Source organism: Cherax quadricarinatus, chromosome 6 (genome assembly GCF_038502225.1).
Source record: "Cherax quadricarinatus isolate ZL_2023a chromosome 6, ASM3850222v1, whole genome shotgun sequence".
Taxonomy (NCBI): Eukaryota; Metazoa; Arthropoda; class Malacostraca; order Decapoda; family Parastacidae; genus Cherax; species Cherax quadricarinatus.
Genome location: NC_091297.1, coordinates 12,342,103 through 12,358,016, shown reverse-complemented (window position 1 = coordinate 12,358,016; position 15,914 = coordinate 12,342,103).

The following is a 15,914-nucleotide window of genomic DNA, read 5'->3' as shown; positions in this document are numbered from 1 at the left end:
GGCGTCAGGATAACATTAGATAGGCTTGAGTTAACCAAATTCTGTGGCTCTCTCATAAAAAAATAATTTTGATCTTCGACTCTGTCTGGTTAGCGCTAGGCTTGCTAAAAACTGAGTCATATTGGGACTTGTGTAGCCCACTCATTTCCTTGCTGTCATCTGTGTAGGACCCATCTTGTTTAAGTAGGGGCCCAATACTGGATGTTGTTCTCGACTTTGATTTGGCATAGGAGAAGAAATACTTTGGGTTTCTTTCGATTTCATTTATGGCTTTTAGTTCTTCCCGCGATTCCTGACTCCTATAAGATTCCTTTAGCTTAAGTTCGATGCTTGCTGTTTCTCTGACCAGTGACTCCCTACGCATTTCAGATATATTGACCTCTTTTAGCCGCTCTGTTATTCTTTTCCGTCGCCTGTAAAGGGAGCGCCTCTCTCTTTCTATTTTACATCTACTCCTCCTTTTTCTTAGAGGAATAAGCCTTGTGTATACATCGAGTGCCACCGAGTTAATCTGTTCTAGGCATAAGTTGGGGTCTGTGTTGCTTAGTATATCTTCCCAGCTTATATCGGTTAGGACTTGGTTTACTTGGTCCCACTTTATGTTTTCGTTATTGAAGTTGAATTTGGTGAATGCTCCCTCGTGACTAATCTCATTATGTCGGTCTGGGGCTCCGCGCATACATGTCTGAACCTCAATTATGTTGTGATCTGAGCATATTGTTTTTGATATGGTGGCATTTCGTATCAGATCATCACTGTTAGTGAATTATTATTATTATAATCAAAAAGAAGCGCTAAGCCACAAGGACTATACAGACTGTTAGTGAAGATGAGGTCTAGTGTATTCTCCAGTCTAGTAGGCTCTATCATTTACTGGTTTAAATTGAATTTTGTGCAGAGATTTAAAAGCTCGTGTGTGTGAGAGTTCTCGTCAGAGCTGCCTCCTGGTGTTATTACTGCAACAACATTATTTTCTATATTCCTCCATTTTAGGTGCCTTAAGTTGAAATCTCCCAGGAGCAAGATGTTGGGTGCAGGAGCTGGCAGATTTTCCAGTGGTCAATTTTTAACAGCTGTTCCTGGAATTGCTGGGATGTTGCATCCGGAGGCTTGTAGACTACCACATTGACTAGGTTTTGGTTCTCGACCTTTACTGCTAAAACTTCCACTACATCATTTGAGACATTAAGCAGTTCTGTGCAAACAAGTGACTCTGCGATGTACAGGCCAACCCCCCCACTTTTGCCTGTTCACTCTGTATATGTTGTAACCTGGGGTCCATTTATTTATTTATTTATTTATTTATTTATTTATTATAAATTTGAGCACACATACAGAGGTACAAAAAAATACAGATAAGAGCAGCATGCCAAAGCCACTTATACTATGCATAGCATTACGGGCTGGCTTAAAATTAACTTAAGATTAACTAAGCAATGATGAAGTCAGTGATAAAACATTAATGTAAACAGATTACTATAAAGCACAAGTGAGTATTACAAAGACAGGTCATATGGTTGCATTCAGTCATATGAAGGATTCTGTTAGGTAGTGTATTTAAAAAATAATAAAGTTAGATTCGGTTTTAGGTTTAACATTTATGTGATATAATTGTGAGAAACATTTAAGATATACAATTTATAAGGTTCAGTTATTCAGTATTTATTTGGTTTTGGGTGAGTAAGTGATCTTTGAGTAGAGACTTGAATTTATAAACAGGTAGTGTTTCTTTTATATTTACAGGTAATGAATTCCAGATTTTAGGGCCTTTTATGTGCATTGAGTTTTTGCATAGTGTGAGATGAACACGAGGAACATCAAAGAGTGATCTGTGCCTTGTGTTATGGTCATGTGTTCTGTTGAGGTTGGCAAGGAGATGTTTGAGGGGAGGGTTAATATCAGAGTTAAGTGTTCTATGTATGTAATAGGTGCAGTAATAAGTATGGATGTTTTGTATGGTGAGTAGGTTTAGTGTATTGAATATTGGTGGAGTGTGCTGCCTGTAGTGAGAATTTGTTATCATTCTAACTGCAGCCTTTTGTTGGGTAATTAGTGGTCTGAGATGGTTAATTGTTGTTGAGCCCCATGCACAAATTCCGTAGGTGAGATAGGGGTAAATAAGAGAGTGATATAGGGCCAGGAGGGCTGACTGTGGAACATAGTACCGTATCTTCGATAGTATGCCTACAGTCTTGGAAATTTTCTTAGAAATTTGTTGTATATGTGTATGAAATTTGAGTCTATTATCAAGGTGGATTCCTAAGAATTTTCCCTCTGTTAGCTTTGTGATAGGTGATCCGTTTATCATTATGTTAAGAGGGACATCTGTAGCTCTGTTACCAAACTGAATGAAGTAGGTTTTGTCAATGTTTAGTGTAAGTTTGTTAGTCCTCATCCAGGTAGATATTTTCTGTAATTCGGTATTTACAGTATTGGCTAGTGTGACTGGGCTCGGGTGAGAGAAGACGTATGTAGTGTCATCTGCAAATAGTGTGGGTTTGAGAAATTGCGAAGCATTTGGAAGGTCATTTATGTATAGGAGAAAGAGAAGAGGGCCAAGGACACTTCCCTGTGGGACACCAACTGTAATTGGTTGCGCAGAAGAGTTTGCCCCATTTGCGTACACATATTGGCTTCTGTTGCTGAGGTATGACTTGAGGTAGTTGAGGGAGTGCCCTCTTATACCATAGTGTGACAATTTTACGTGGAGCAAGTCATGGTCAACTGTATCAAAAGCTTTACGTAAGTCAATGAAGATCCCCAGTGGGACTTCTTTTTTCTCTATTGCAGTGTATATATGTTCTAGCATGTGTATAATAGCATCATTAGTATTTTTATTAGGCCTGAATCCAAATTGGCAGGGGTTGAGTATGTTTTGGGAGATAAGGTAGGAGTAGATTCGTTTATGAATTAATTTTTCGAAGATTTTTGAGAGAGGGTGTAAGTTGGATATTGGCCTATAGTTATTCAACTCTGTTTGGTCTCCTCCTTTGTGGATCGGGGTGACCCTTGCTATTTTGAGTACTGTAGGGAAGGTGGAGGATTCAATGGATTTGTTAAAGAGTGTTGCAATGATTGGAGATAGCACTTGTGACACTTTTTTATATATAAAGGGTGGTAAGGTACTTAAATCTCCTGCCTTGTTTTTTAGTGCATTGATAATAAGGGAGACTTCGTATGGGTTAGTCGGAGCTAGGAACAGTGTGTTCGGGTAGTTGCCGGTGAGGTAGTCATTTGGTGGGGTATCTGAGCTTGGGATTTTATTGGCAAGGTTTTGTCCTATAGTGGAGAAGAAATCATTGAGTCTGTCTGCTGTTTCTGTTGGTGGGAGTTGGGGTTCATCTGATTTTGCTAATTTTATTTCGCTATTTCGTGATATCTTTTTTGTTCCCAGAATTTCTGATAGGGTTTTCCAGGTCTTTTTTATATCACCTCGTAAGTTGGATAACCATTGGGTCCATATTTCGTTGTCCAAGTGATCCTTTATGTGGGTCTCAGTGAAAGCCGTGAACATTGCATTTGCCTCTGCAAGCAGTCCACGGATGAAAGGTATTTTGTTGTTTGTTGCTGGCTTTAGACCCTGTATATTTGCAAATTATTATTATAATCAAGGGGGAAGCGCTAAACCCGGAGGATTATACAGTGCCTGGGGGGGGGATGTGGAAGGCATTCAGGCTTAATTCGGGGAACTGGAGCACAGATCCAATTCCCTAAATCAAGAGCCCCTCACCAACATCAAGGAACCTTCCTTGAGGGGTATATTTGCAAAGAAGAATGTCATCGGACTGGTGGTATTGTTGGTACTGGGGGGGGGGGGGATTTTTTTCCGGCATTATTATTATTATAATCAAGGGGAAGCGTTAAACCCGGAGGATTATACAGCGCCTGGGGGGGGGATGTGGAAGGCATTCAGGCTTAATTCGGGGAACTGGAGCACAGATCCAATTCACTAAATCGAGAGCCACTCACCAACATCAAGGAACCTTCCTTGAGGGGTATATTTGCAAAGAAGAATGTCATCGGACTGGTGGTATTGTTGGTACTGGGGGGGGGGGATTTTTTTCCGGCATTAGTATCTGTATCTGTTGGTTTGGAGTGGAGGCCATCGACTGCGGTTCCACTCCAGGAATGACTGGATTTGGTGTACGATTTCTGCCATTTCCTGCCAGTTTTTTTTTCCTTCCTGGCACTAAAAACCTCTCCCTCTTGAGTGGCTGTGGCTACCCAGGTTTTCCCATGGCCTGGATGTTTTGTATCTTTTTGTTCCCTTTAGATGGTGTGCCTGGCAATTTAAGTTATAGCACAGTCTTTCCTGTACTGAAGAGGTACACATTTCAGGGTGAAAAAGCTTACAGGAAGGGAGTTTGCATTTTCCTGTTGTCATATGGGCATGGCATTTTCTAGGGTGGTCATAGTTGCACGTCCCATCTGTTTTTCCAGATTTCCCATGCCTGCAGATACCAAGTGCATAGTATGTGCACAGGCTTGGTTTTCGTTTGCCTTGGGTTTCTGTGACTGTATTCCCTGTTGGTGCATGTTTACCTGTCTTATTCCTATCCTCACTAGCATCAACAATGGTGCTCTCACCAGTTGTTTTTGGTAATATATCCTCACTATTGCTAGTGGAGTCCTCTTGTTTGCTATTTCCTGTGGTATTACTAGTTTGCAATATTGGTTTTATCTTACCTTTGACTACACTTGTTTCCCCACTACATCTCCTGTCTCCCATGAGGTCATTTATATGCATTCCCTCCTGCGTATATTTCCCGACTACCTGGACAAAATCTCCAGCTTCACCATTACTGTCTCCCAGGACAGCACCTCCTGCTTCACCATTACTGTCTCCCAGGACAGCACCTCCAGCTTCACCATTACTGTCTCCCATGACAGCACCTCCAGCTTCACCATTACTGTCTCCCAGGACAGCACTATCAGCCCCACATTTACTGATTACCAGGACTGCACCTCCAGCCTTACAGTTTCTGACTACATGGCCAGCATCAAGGGCAGTACCATCCAGCCCAGACTTTTTATGTTCCCATCTGTTGTAGAATGCTTCCAAGTTTTCTGTGAAAGCAGCTTTGATGTTATCCTCTTTTAATACCAATGTGATTTTAGTCCACAGATTTATCTCATTTCGGCATACCCAAAAACACTTCCCTGATTTTATACTGCTTGTAGGTAGTTCTTGGATATCTGCACAAGGGGCGTGACACCAATTTTCACAAAAATGACAATTTATCCATGTGGAAGCCCGTTTGTTTGATTGACTGCAGACTACACAGAGCTTCATAACCATAACTGAATACGAAGGACTAATGAATGAGGGGAATCAAATTGTTTAATGGACTGTAAAACACTGAGGGAATCTGAAATGATCACAAATGTCGAAGGAGACATGTACGTAATACGAAGAAGCGATGTGAGGATGGCATACAACTCGGCAGTAAAAATACTAGCCGAGTCTAACAAGTGACCTCAGACATCATCAGGGAATACTGCTGTGAACCCAACACCATCATAAGATTTAGAAACATCTGTATAAACAGCAGTGGCATGAGCATGTGACTGGAAGTGCTCGAGAAGAGGGGAGCGAGAAGCAGTTGCAGGCAGGAAAGCTTTGGCACACGTAGTGGGGGAGAACAGACATGAACCGTCGGAACTTCCCAAGGGGGAAGGAAAAAGGCAGATGCTAAATGAACATACAAGGGAGGCAACTGGAGAGAAGACCGGAGTGAGTGAAGACGAAGAGAAAATGGTCGGAGTAGGCAGGGGCGCCGAACAATGGGCTTCTACTAATGTCCAAGACTAACCTATACATAGAAGAAACATGAAGATCATGAGCGCAGACAAAATAACGAAGACAACGAGCATCATGATGATCAGCTTAAGAACATTAGCCTCTACATAGAGGCTTTCAACAGAGGATGAACGAAAGGCACCAAGGCTTATCGGAGACCTTGATGATGAAGGGGGATCCAAGTTCGAAAGAGTTGTAGAAGCCACAGAATAGACTTGGTCACCATAATCCAGCTTGGACAAGGCTAGGTTGGAATGCAAACGGAGGAGTTAGGCGATCTGCTCCCCATGAATGATGTACGAGAATTTTAAGGAGATTCAGCCAACCATGGCAAGTTGCCTTCAAAGAAGAAATGTGAGGTTTCCGTGTCAACCGACGATCGAAGAGAAGGCCAAGAAACTTGACCACATCACATTCTGGAATATGTGAGCCGTGCAAATACAATGGAATATCTGGGATAAGAGGATGCGACAGAAGAATGGAAGGTAGGTTACTTATAGCTAAGTGAAAAAGGGTAGTGCTAAGGACACAACCTTGTGGGACTCCCTCAGCTTGTACAGTCTGAGGAAAGCGAGGCACCAGCACGGACCCAAAAATGTCTGTCAGATAAGAAAGCAGCAAGGAAGGCTGGTAGATTACCGTGGAAGCCTAAAGACTGGGCTTGGGCTATAATGTTATACCTCTAAGTGGTGTCATATGCCTTCTCAAGATCAAAAAAGACTGCTAGGATGGAGTGTTTGTTAGCAAAAGCATTTCAAATATACATATCTAAGTGGAGCAAGGGGTTCAAAGTATAGCAGCCCTTGCGAAAGCCATATTGGTGAAGGGAAAGACTATTGTGAGTCTCCAAGAGCCATATCAGACGTCTATTCACCAATCGTTCCATCACCTTGCAGACTACACTGGTGAGGGCAATGGGACGATAGTGAGAGGTATGAAGCCCCGAGTTGCCTGGTTCGCGAAACGGTAGTACAATGGCAGATTTCCATTGTTGAAGGAGAACCCCTTGCACCGTAGAATGCAGATGTTGTAGCATACTGATATGAATGTCATCAGATCCAGCTGCCGACAGCTGGCAAGTGGAAAGCGTGGACTCTAGCTCTAGGAGTGAAAGGTACGTTATACAGTTCCATCCCATTAGAGGAGAAATCCAAAGGCAATTGCTCTTTGACAGACTTAGCCGCAAAAAATGAGGAACAAAGGTGAAGCCCTTGGGAGATACAGACAAGATAGTTCCCGATTTTCATGGCAACTTCAAGAGGCTCTGCAACATTAACATCAGCAACCCACAAAACAGGAGTTAGGTCTGGAGTGTACCTGCCACACAACTTCCGTACCTTCCTCCAAACCATACATATGGGAAGAGGTAATGATAGACATGTAGTCTTGCCAACAAGTGCATTTAGCATCGTGTATGATGCGGTGAACTACTGTCCTTGCTTAAAATCCAAGACACCCTGAGGTCTGATTATATCGGTAACAGCCCCACACAGCACGTTTCAAGTGCACTGCACAGGCACACACAGGAGACCTCCAAGGCACGCATGTCTGAGAATGCCTACCCGAGGTTCTAGGAACAGAACATGATGCTGCCATCAAAACTAAGGACAAAAACTGGTGTACCGTTTCATCAATAGAGGAAGAAAGGGTCCTCACAAAAGGTAGTAAGATGAGAGTATAAGTCCCAATCTGCTCGTGCAGACTGCCAACGAGGGCTATGAGGCAGTTGGGAATGTGTAGTAGAAGTAAGAAGTATAGGAAAGTGATCACTGTCATGTAAATCTGGGAGGACAGACCAAACATAATCAAGTGCAACTGATTAGGAACAAATAGAAAGATCATTGCAAGAGAGAGACTGAGTGCGAGAGTCAAAATAGGTAGGAGCACCCGTATTTAAAACAAAGAGGATGAGAAGCAAGAAGTCTCTCCAACTGATTACCACGAGTCACAGTGGGACCCTCCCCACAGATGATGATGGGCATTATAATCGCCAAACAACAAGATGGGCGGCGGTAAAGATAAAAAAAAAACGCAATATCCGAGACACAGAATGCATGGGAGGGGGAAAGATGTAGAGCAAACTGTATACCATCTGTGTAAATAAATACAAACTGCAGTATAATGCAGCAGAGAATGAACAAAAACTTTTTGATATGGTATATCAACATGCACAAGAAGCACACACTCATTAAATGATTCATCAGGAAAAGGATCAGAAGAATGTAACAGCAATAGCCTGAAACAGGACGAATAACAGTTGAACGAATTTTGGGCTCTTGTAACCCAACACATATCAGGGAAAACTGGGAGAGTAACACTTGGAGTTCTCCCCGATTACCCCTGAGGCCATGAATATCCCATTGCAAATAAGACATTCACAAAAACAGGAATGTCAACAACAAGAAGCAATAAAATCTATGGGCTATTAGGACCAGTAAAGTCAACGTGTGGGGGCAACAGTAAGCATGTAAGCAAGGAGGAACCAGAATGCTGTGAATGAGAAGATTGTTGCAAGGGTTGTGAAAAAGAAAGGGTAGGAGGAGGCCTGTCAGTGTCCATTGAGGGTTTCGTTTCCACAATACAGCTGGAGATAGCATCAAGTGTCTCAACGGATAAGGAAGATGCCGATACCATGATTTCAGAGACAGGCAAGTAGAGATCGGAGCAACTATGGAGGCAACCAAGGAGGTCTGAGAGGGGCGGGGAGTATTGACGTGGAGAGAATCAGAGGGGGCAGAAGAGTCCTGTAGTGTAACAGGAGAGGAAGGAGGTTGGAAGGTAACTAGGGAAGAAGGCTGGGGGGGAACAGGAGAAGAGGGGACTACATGAGGGAGGGGGGTGAATCTCTATTTTCGTGTGAATGAAGTGAGAACCAGGTGCCAAGGTACAAGATAGATTCAACTTCACAGGTAATAGACGTGAAAAAGGTGTAGGCTTGCTAGATCTAGTAGACTGAGAAACTAGTGAGCAAGGTGAAGCAGTAGAAGTAGGAAGAGGTGCAGAGGTAGGAGTTTCAGAGGATAAAACCGCAAAAGAATTAGAAACAGAGGTGGCCCCTGAAGACATGGTCGCAGAGGAGTTGGTAGGCGGGAGGACTGTCAAGGTTGGAGGTCTTCGGGCTACCCGAGAATAAGGAACACGAGGAAGTTTTCCCTGAAGGCGAAGCTGGGAGACAGCCATAGTGTAAGTCCTTCACTCTCCTTAAGATAATGGATTTCTTGTTCATTACGATAGGCCTGACAACGGCGTGAAAAAGAAGGATGAGATTCATTGCAATTGAGACAAGAGGGAAGAAGACTGAAAGATGCATTAGTATGATCTGGGGCACTGCAGACTGGGCACTTTGACGCAGATCTGCAGTATTTAGCAAGGTGCCTGAAGCCCCAGCAATTACAACACTGTTAGGGAGTAGGGACTACTTTATGGACCTCTAGGTGATGGCCTGCAATATAAATGGAGGACAGGAACTCATGGCAGTTGAAGGTTAAGCAGGCGATATTACTGGAAAGGCACCTCTGCCCACGAGCAGGCAGGATGTATCTACTCTGAGAATAGGAAGGTCCTGAAGGGCTAATTGCTCTAAAATATCATCGCTGCAAGACAGAAAATCACTTTGTACAGTGGTACACGGTAAAACCACAGTACCACTGCAAGAATTGAGAGTAGCGTGCTTATGAACTGTAACTGGAATGTTATCTATGGAAGTTATATGGGAAAGCATGAGCTTGTTCTGATTTCTGAACTGTAATGACATGCGTGCCATTTCGAAGAGCGTGAGAAGATATATTTTGGCCAACATGTTGTAAAAGAGCTTTACCAATACAGTAGACCATCATTTAACCCTTTGAGGGTTTTGGTTGTACTAGTACGTCTTACGAGTAGGGGTTTTTGACGTACTAGTACGCATAAATTCTAGCGGCCTCAAATCTCACAGGAAAAGGCTGATAAGCCTAGATGTGAGAGAATGGGTCTGTGTGGTAGGTGTGCGCAGTAGGAAAAAAATCTGGGACCCAGTGGTGCATTGTGGGAATGCCATCATAGTACACAATTTCCACCGTGCCCTGCGGTAAGAAGTTCCTCACTCCTCGGCAAATTGGGACACTTTTGTTCCCCAGTGACAGTTCTAATACAGATGGAAGTGACAGTGAAGACGAATTTCAAGGTTCTGGTGAGGTTTTGACCGAAACTAATGACCATAATATGGGCAATAGTGAGGAAAACCCAGACAACCCACAGCCTTCCACCTCTGGTGCTGGGCCGTCTTGTTCACGTTCAGTTGTACCAGAATCAAAGAGGAAACTCCTATTTTCCAAAATCCCAGACTCAGATGTGAGCATTGGTGATGATAGTGATAGTGATTATGAACTACAAGCTCTTCAAACTTGTTCCAAGAATGGAGGAGGAGGAGGAAGAAGAAGAAGAAGAAGAAGAAGAAGAAGAAGAAGGAGGAGGAGGAGGAGGAGGAGGAGGAGGAGGAGGAGGAGGAGGAGGAGGAGGAGGAGGAGGAGGAGGAGGAGGAGGAGGAGGAGGAGGAGGAGGAGGAGGAGGAAGAAGAGGAGGAGGAGGAGGAGGAAGAAGAGGAGGAGGAGGAGGAGGAAGAAGAGGAGGAGGAGGAGGAGGAAGAAGAGGAGGAGGAGGAGGAGGAAGAAGAGGAGGAGGAGGAGGAGGAAGAAGAGGAGGAGGAGGAGGAGGAAGAAGAGGAGGAGGAGGAGGAGGAAGAAGAGGAGGAGGAGGAGGAGGAAGAAGAAGAAGAATACGTAATGATAACAATAATACATAATAATAATAATAATACATAATAATAATAATAATAATACATAATAATAATAATACATAATAATAATAATAGGTAATAATAATAATAATAATAGGTAATAATAATATGTAATAATAAATGTTCACCCATGACAGTAACAAGATAAGGGGAGATAACATCTGATAAGTGCTGACGTTTGATGAGGGTAAATGAGGGTGGAGCTGATACCAAAAGATGAGATGAACATCGCCCTCCCTTTGTTTTTGCTGGTATACTAACATTTCTGTCTGTCTATTTGCCTGTCTGTCAAGCTCCCTGTCTATCCGTCTAGCTCTCTGTCTCAGAGCCACAAGACTGCGTCATCACTTTTACTCACATCTTCAAGCAGAGTATAGCACTTTGTCTGGATTTCTTGGGTTATCCTAGGTAATTTATACTATGTATACTTGTATTTATGTGTACCTGTGAGACAGAGATAGACAGACAGATAGAAAGAGAGAGACAGATTGAAAGAGATAGAATGAGGGAGAAAGATAAAACACCATTGTGTATGACACCATGTTTCAGAGTTCCACAAGCTGCATAACTAATAGGAATATGTTCAGTGACTGTATATTGGTATATATATTATAGAACAATAATAATAAACAATGTTTTGTATTGTTTGTTTTTGTAAACAAGTTTTGTAAACAATATATTGATAATTATGTTTGTGTGCTTATTGTGTTGTATACAACGAGTGTATATATGTACATTGCACCTTACTTTGGTCTCATAGGCCACATAAGTTATGTGAAAAAATAAAATAGTGAAAAAAACAACAAACCTTCATATACAAGTAAACTCAAGTTTACCAGGTGAGCGGCAGTCGCCGCTGTTGCCATACGCGACTCATTTTCTGCAAACTTCATGCATCCATATCTCCGTAAGTATTGATGGTAAATTTTTTTTGTTTATCCTATAATGTTTAGAAAAAAAAAACTATTTTTTCATAAGAAAAAAAAATTTTTTTTTTTTTGAAATTTGGCCGACCCTGAGAACGAGTTTCGGAGAGGGCCTGTCGACCCTCAAAGGGTTAACATGGTAGTTACGTTCCTGAAAATGCTGTTAGGTAAAAAATCGTGTCAGATGAACTGAAGAACTTATGGGAAAAATAGGGTGACGTTCCTGGGAGCCCCCAAAAAGCCAGACAACTTTTTTTTAGACCAACAGATCTTACAAAAATAAAAGTGAATATGTAATTGTAGTTCAATGTCGTGATATATTACTGCTTAACACTACAAATGCAACAGAAATAATAGTATTTCTTAATTTAAATTGTGGTTGCTGGTGTGTGTGGATGATTGTGGAGAGAGTGGATATGGATGATGTGGCCCTACTGGGCTGAGGTGGATGGTAGAGGTCCTGGTACTGAAGTCGATGGTTGCATTGGAGTGTGCATAAATTCTGTATTATTATAATAAAAAAGAAGTGCTAAGCCCATAAATTCTGTAATGGATCTCTGGGCTCTTTTACCCTGCAGGTACATTATACAGCTGACGGTAAGGCATCATCAGCTGGTCTAGACCCAGTTTCAAAGCACTGCTTCTAGATTTGTCAGGGTCCTCTTCAGTGAAAAAGTCTGCTAGTTTAGCAGCAACATGGAACTGCTCATGTAACTGCTGCAATGTTAATTGTTTTTCTTCAGGTTCTTCTTCTGTTATCTCCCTCCCTTGTATCTGTGCATCGAGCTCTGCCAACATTTCCTCTGGACTCCTGTCTTCATCATCATCATCTTCTAAGAGCTCATTCACATCTTCATTCATATCTTCAAAACCTTCACCTGGTAATCTCCTTGCCAATTGAACAATTTCCTGAACCTGACTCTCGAGCAAGGGAAAACCAGTAAAAGAATTAACCACAGAATGCCATAACTTTCTCCAGCCTGCATTTAGTGTTGATTGGGGCACTTTATTCCATGCACTTCTAGCATAGCTGATAGCATCTGCAATGTTAAATTCATTCCAGAAGCTTGGTACTGCCAAGTTGGAATCAGAGTCCATTGATGCAACTAGTTTTTTTCATAACTTTTTTTTGTGTAGTTACACTTGAATGACTTAATAACTCCCCGATCCAGTGGTTGAAGTATTATTATTATTATAATCAAAAAGAAGCGCTAAGCCACAAGGGCTATACAGCAAGTGGTTGAAGTAGATATGTTGTATTTGGAGGTAAAAATACAACTTTTACATGTGGGGTCACATCCAGGAAAGCTTGTGGATGGGTACGGGATTATTATTATAATAATCAAGGGGGAAGCGCTAAACCCGTAGGATTATACAGCACCTGGGGGGGATGTGGAAGGCATTCAGGCTTAATTCGGGGAACTGGAGCACAGATCCAATTCCCTAAATCAAGAGCCCCTCACCAACTTCAAGGAACCTTCCCTGAGGGACTGGGTACGGGAATTATCAAGAATGAATAAAGCCTTGAATGCAAGGTTCTTGCTGTGCAGGTAAAACTTGACTTCAGGAATAAAATGCTGCTTAAACCAGTCAATAAATATTTCCTCTGTCATCCATGCTGACTGGTTTGATCTCCTGTATGATCAGCTGAAGCACTTTCACCAGAAAACTTATTATGTAACTTAATATACAACTTAAAGTTATGGAACAAGCCTGTGCTAAACACACACTTTTTCATGCCTTCCTTCCTTATCACACACTACTTTAAACAACTAAGGCCTTTTCCCTAATTAAGAGGAAATTAAGTGGTGCACCTTTCTTTGTCTTTTGTTTGATCCACTCAAGCAACAAGTTTTCCGTTTTATTTACTTGTTGGGACCTATGCGTCATTCTTTTCACGAGATGACATCTTGGTTATTCATTACACAAGCTCGTATATTTGCCTCATTCTTTTTAACTGTACAAACTGACACTTCATTAAGGCCATAGGCCCTCACTATATTCACCACATGTGAGCCACTCTTAAGCTTATCTAATTTCACAATTTTGTTTGCAATTCCTAGACTTGAACACTTAAACCTTTTCTTGTCACTTTCAAGTTGAAGAATTGAGACACTTATGCAACATACGGGAATCTTTATTGAAGAAACATTTCGCCACACAGTGGCTTCATCAGTCCAATACGAAGTAGATATGTGTAAGGAGAGGAGGAGTTTGAGGTAATCAGGCCCTCAGCCTGGAATCGATGTGTTCAGTCCATCACTCTTGTAGGAAGTACAGCATAGGGCCAGAGAGGTGGGATCTTGGTACAAAGACTTCTTCAATGCTTGTCCAACCTTTGGATGAAGACCTACTTACCCTAGTGGAAGGTCCCACTGTGATCCCGCCTCCTCTTGCTTCGACTCACCTGACTGCAGTATATAAGCCACCTCTCTGGCCCTATGCTGTACATGTACTTCCTACAAGAGTGATGGACTGAACACATCGATTCCAGGCTGAGGGACTGATTACCTCAAATTCATCCTGTCCTTACACATTTCTACTTTGTATTGGACTGATGAAGCCATTGTGTGGCGAAACGTTTCTTCAATAAAGATTCCCATATGTTGCGTATAAGTGTCTCAGTTCTTCAACTTGTCGGTTTTCAAAACCATTCATCACATTTGTCACTTTCAGCAACACTTGTATGCTTACTGGGTGCCATGATTGCTGGGCAGATTTAACAAATGGCAAAGAAAATATGTACAATGAACATAAATAAATAAAGCGAGGTTTCCAAGCATCGTCGTCCTACATGTGTGTGAACCGAACTGGAGGCTAGAAGCATGGTGTGGGTGGTGGAGGGATGGCAGTAGGCCTCCCCAATTGACTCAATGGTGTAACCCACCGCAGGCGACTGGGTGCTCAAAATTTTTTCCCCTCCCATGAAGTGTTAAATTGATTTTACGTGTTACATAAAATTGTGCCACAATTCTTCAATCGTGCTATACCCGAATCATGCCTAATAAACTCGTGCTAAGTGGTCTACTGTATTATGATCAGAAAGATAATCAGTTCGTGACATTGGTTGTGAGGAAAAGAATTTAGTCCACTGTGTACTTATAAACACGGTGCACAAAGGGAGTGGGTGTCGCGTAGGTCATTTTTGGGCAGACATTGAAGACCCGTCATCACTAGGTTGTCTAGAACGTTTAGGAGTAGTACTGCAGGCAGTCTGACCTGAGGTAGGTAGGTGATCCAAAAACCGTTGCACCGTATTAGGGGAAGCTAGACGCATTGCAGACCTGGAGAGTGTACAAAGAACTTTCACGGCACACAAGTACAATAAGGCACCTAAATTACTGGGAATGGTTGAAGGTTCTTGATCTGTATTCCCTGGAATGCAGGCGAGAGAGATACATGATATTATACACTTGGAAGGTCCTGGAGGGATTGGTACCAAACCTGCACACAAAAATCACTCCCTATGAAAGCAAAAGACTCAGCAGGAGATGCAACATTCCCCCAACGAAAAGCAGGGGCGCCACGAGTACATTGAGAGAGAACACAATAAGTGTCCTGGGCCCAAGACTGTTCAATTGCCTCCCAGTATACATAAGGGGGATTACCAATAGACCCCTGGCTGTCTTTAACCCTTCGACTGTTTCAGGCCCCTCTCTGAAACTGTCATTCTATGTCGCCAAATATTCGAAAAAAAAAAAAATGATTTTTTCTTATGAAAATGTTAGGAATATTTTTAGTAATGTTTTAAGCCTAAAAAAATTTTTTTGCCATCAGTACTTACCGAGATATAGAGCTTCAAAGTTTGCAGAAAGTGACGTGCGTACGGCAACAGTGGCAACCGCCGCCCACCTGGTATTCTTTTATTTACTCTAATTCAAAGGTTTCTTGCATTTTTCAATATTTTTCTGTTCCAGGTAACTTATGTGGCCTGTGAGACCATTGTAAGGTGCATTCTTCAAATATACACTCATTGTTTACAACACAATAACAGAACAAACTTTATCACTATTAGTTTGTGTATACACTTTGTTTACACAAATACAAAACAATGTTTATTACTATTGTTCCATAATATATATATACATATGTACAGTCACTAAACACGTTCCTAGAACTGCTGCAGCTTGTGGAACTCTTTGAAACATGGGTACATGCAGAGGGGCACTTCATACTCCTCACACATAAAACGAGTGTCTCTGCGTGTTTGTGGGCGTTTTGTGGTATGCATACATACATAACACCTCTTCTGAGCATTTTTCTTGGCAGTAGTAGGAGGCAGTTGTATGGGGTAGTGATCACCAGGCCTCAAACGAGATGACGTCTGTGGGCGCTGGTCTATTGCAGGAGTTACTCCTTGATACTTTGCAATTATTTGTCTGATTACTGACAGGCAAAATTCACCATATTTTGG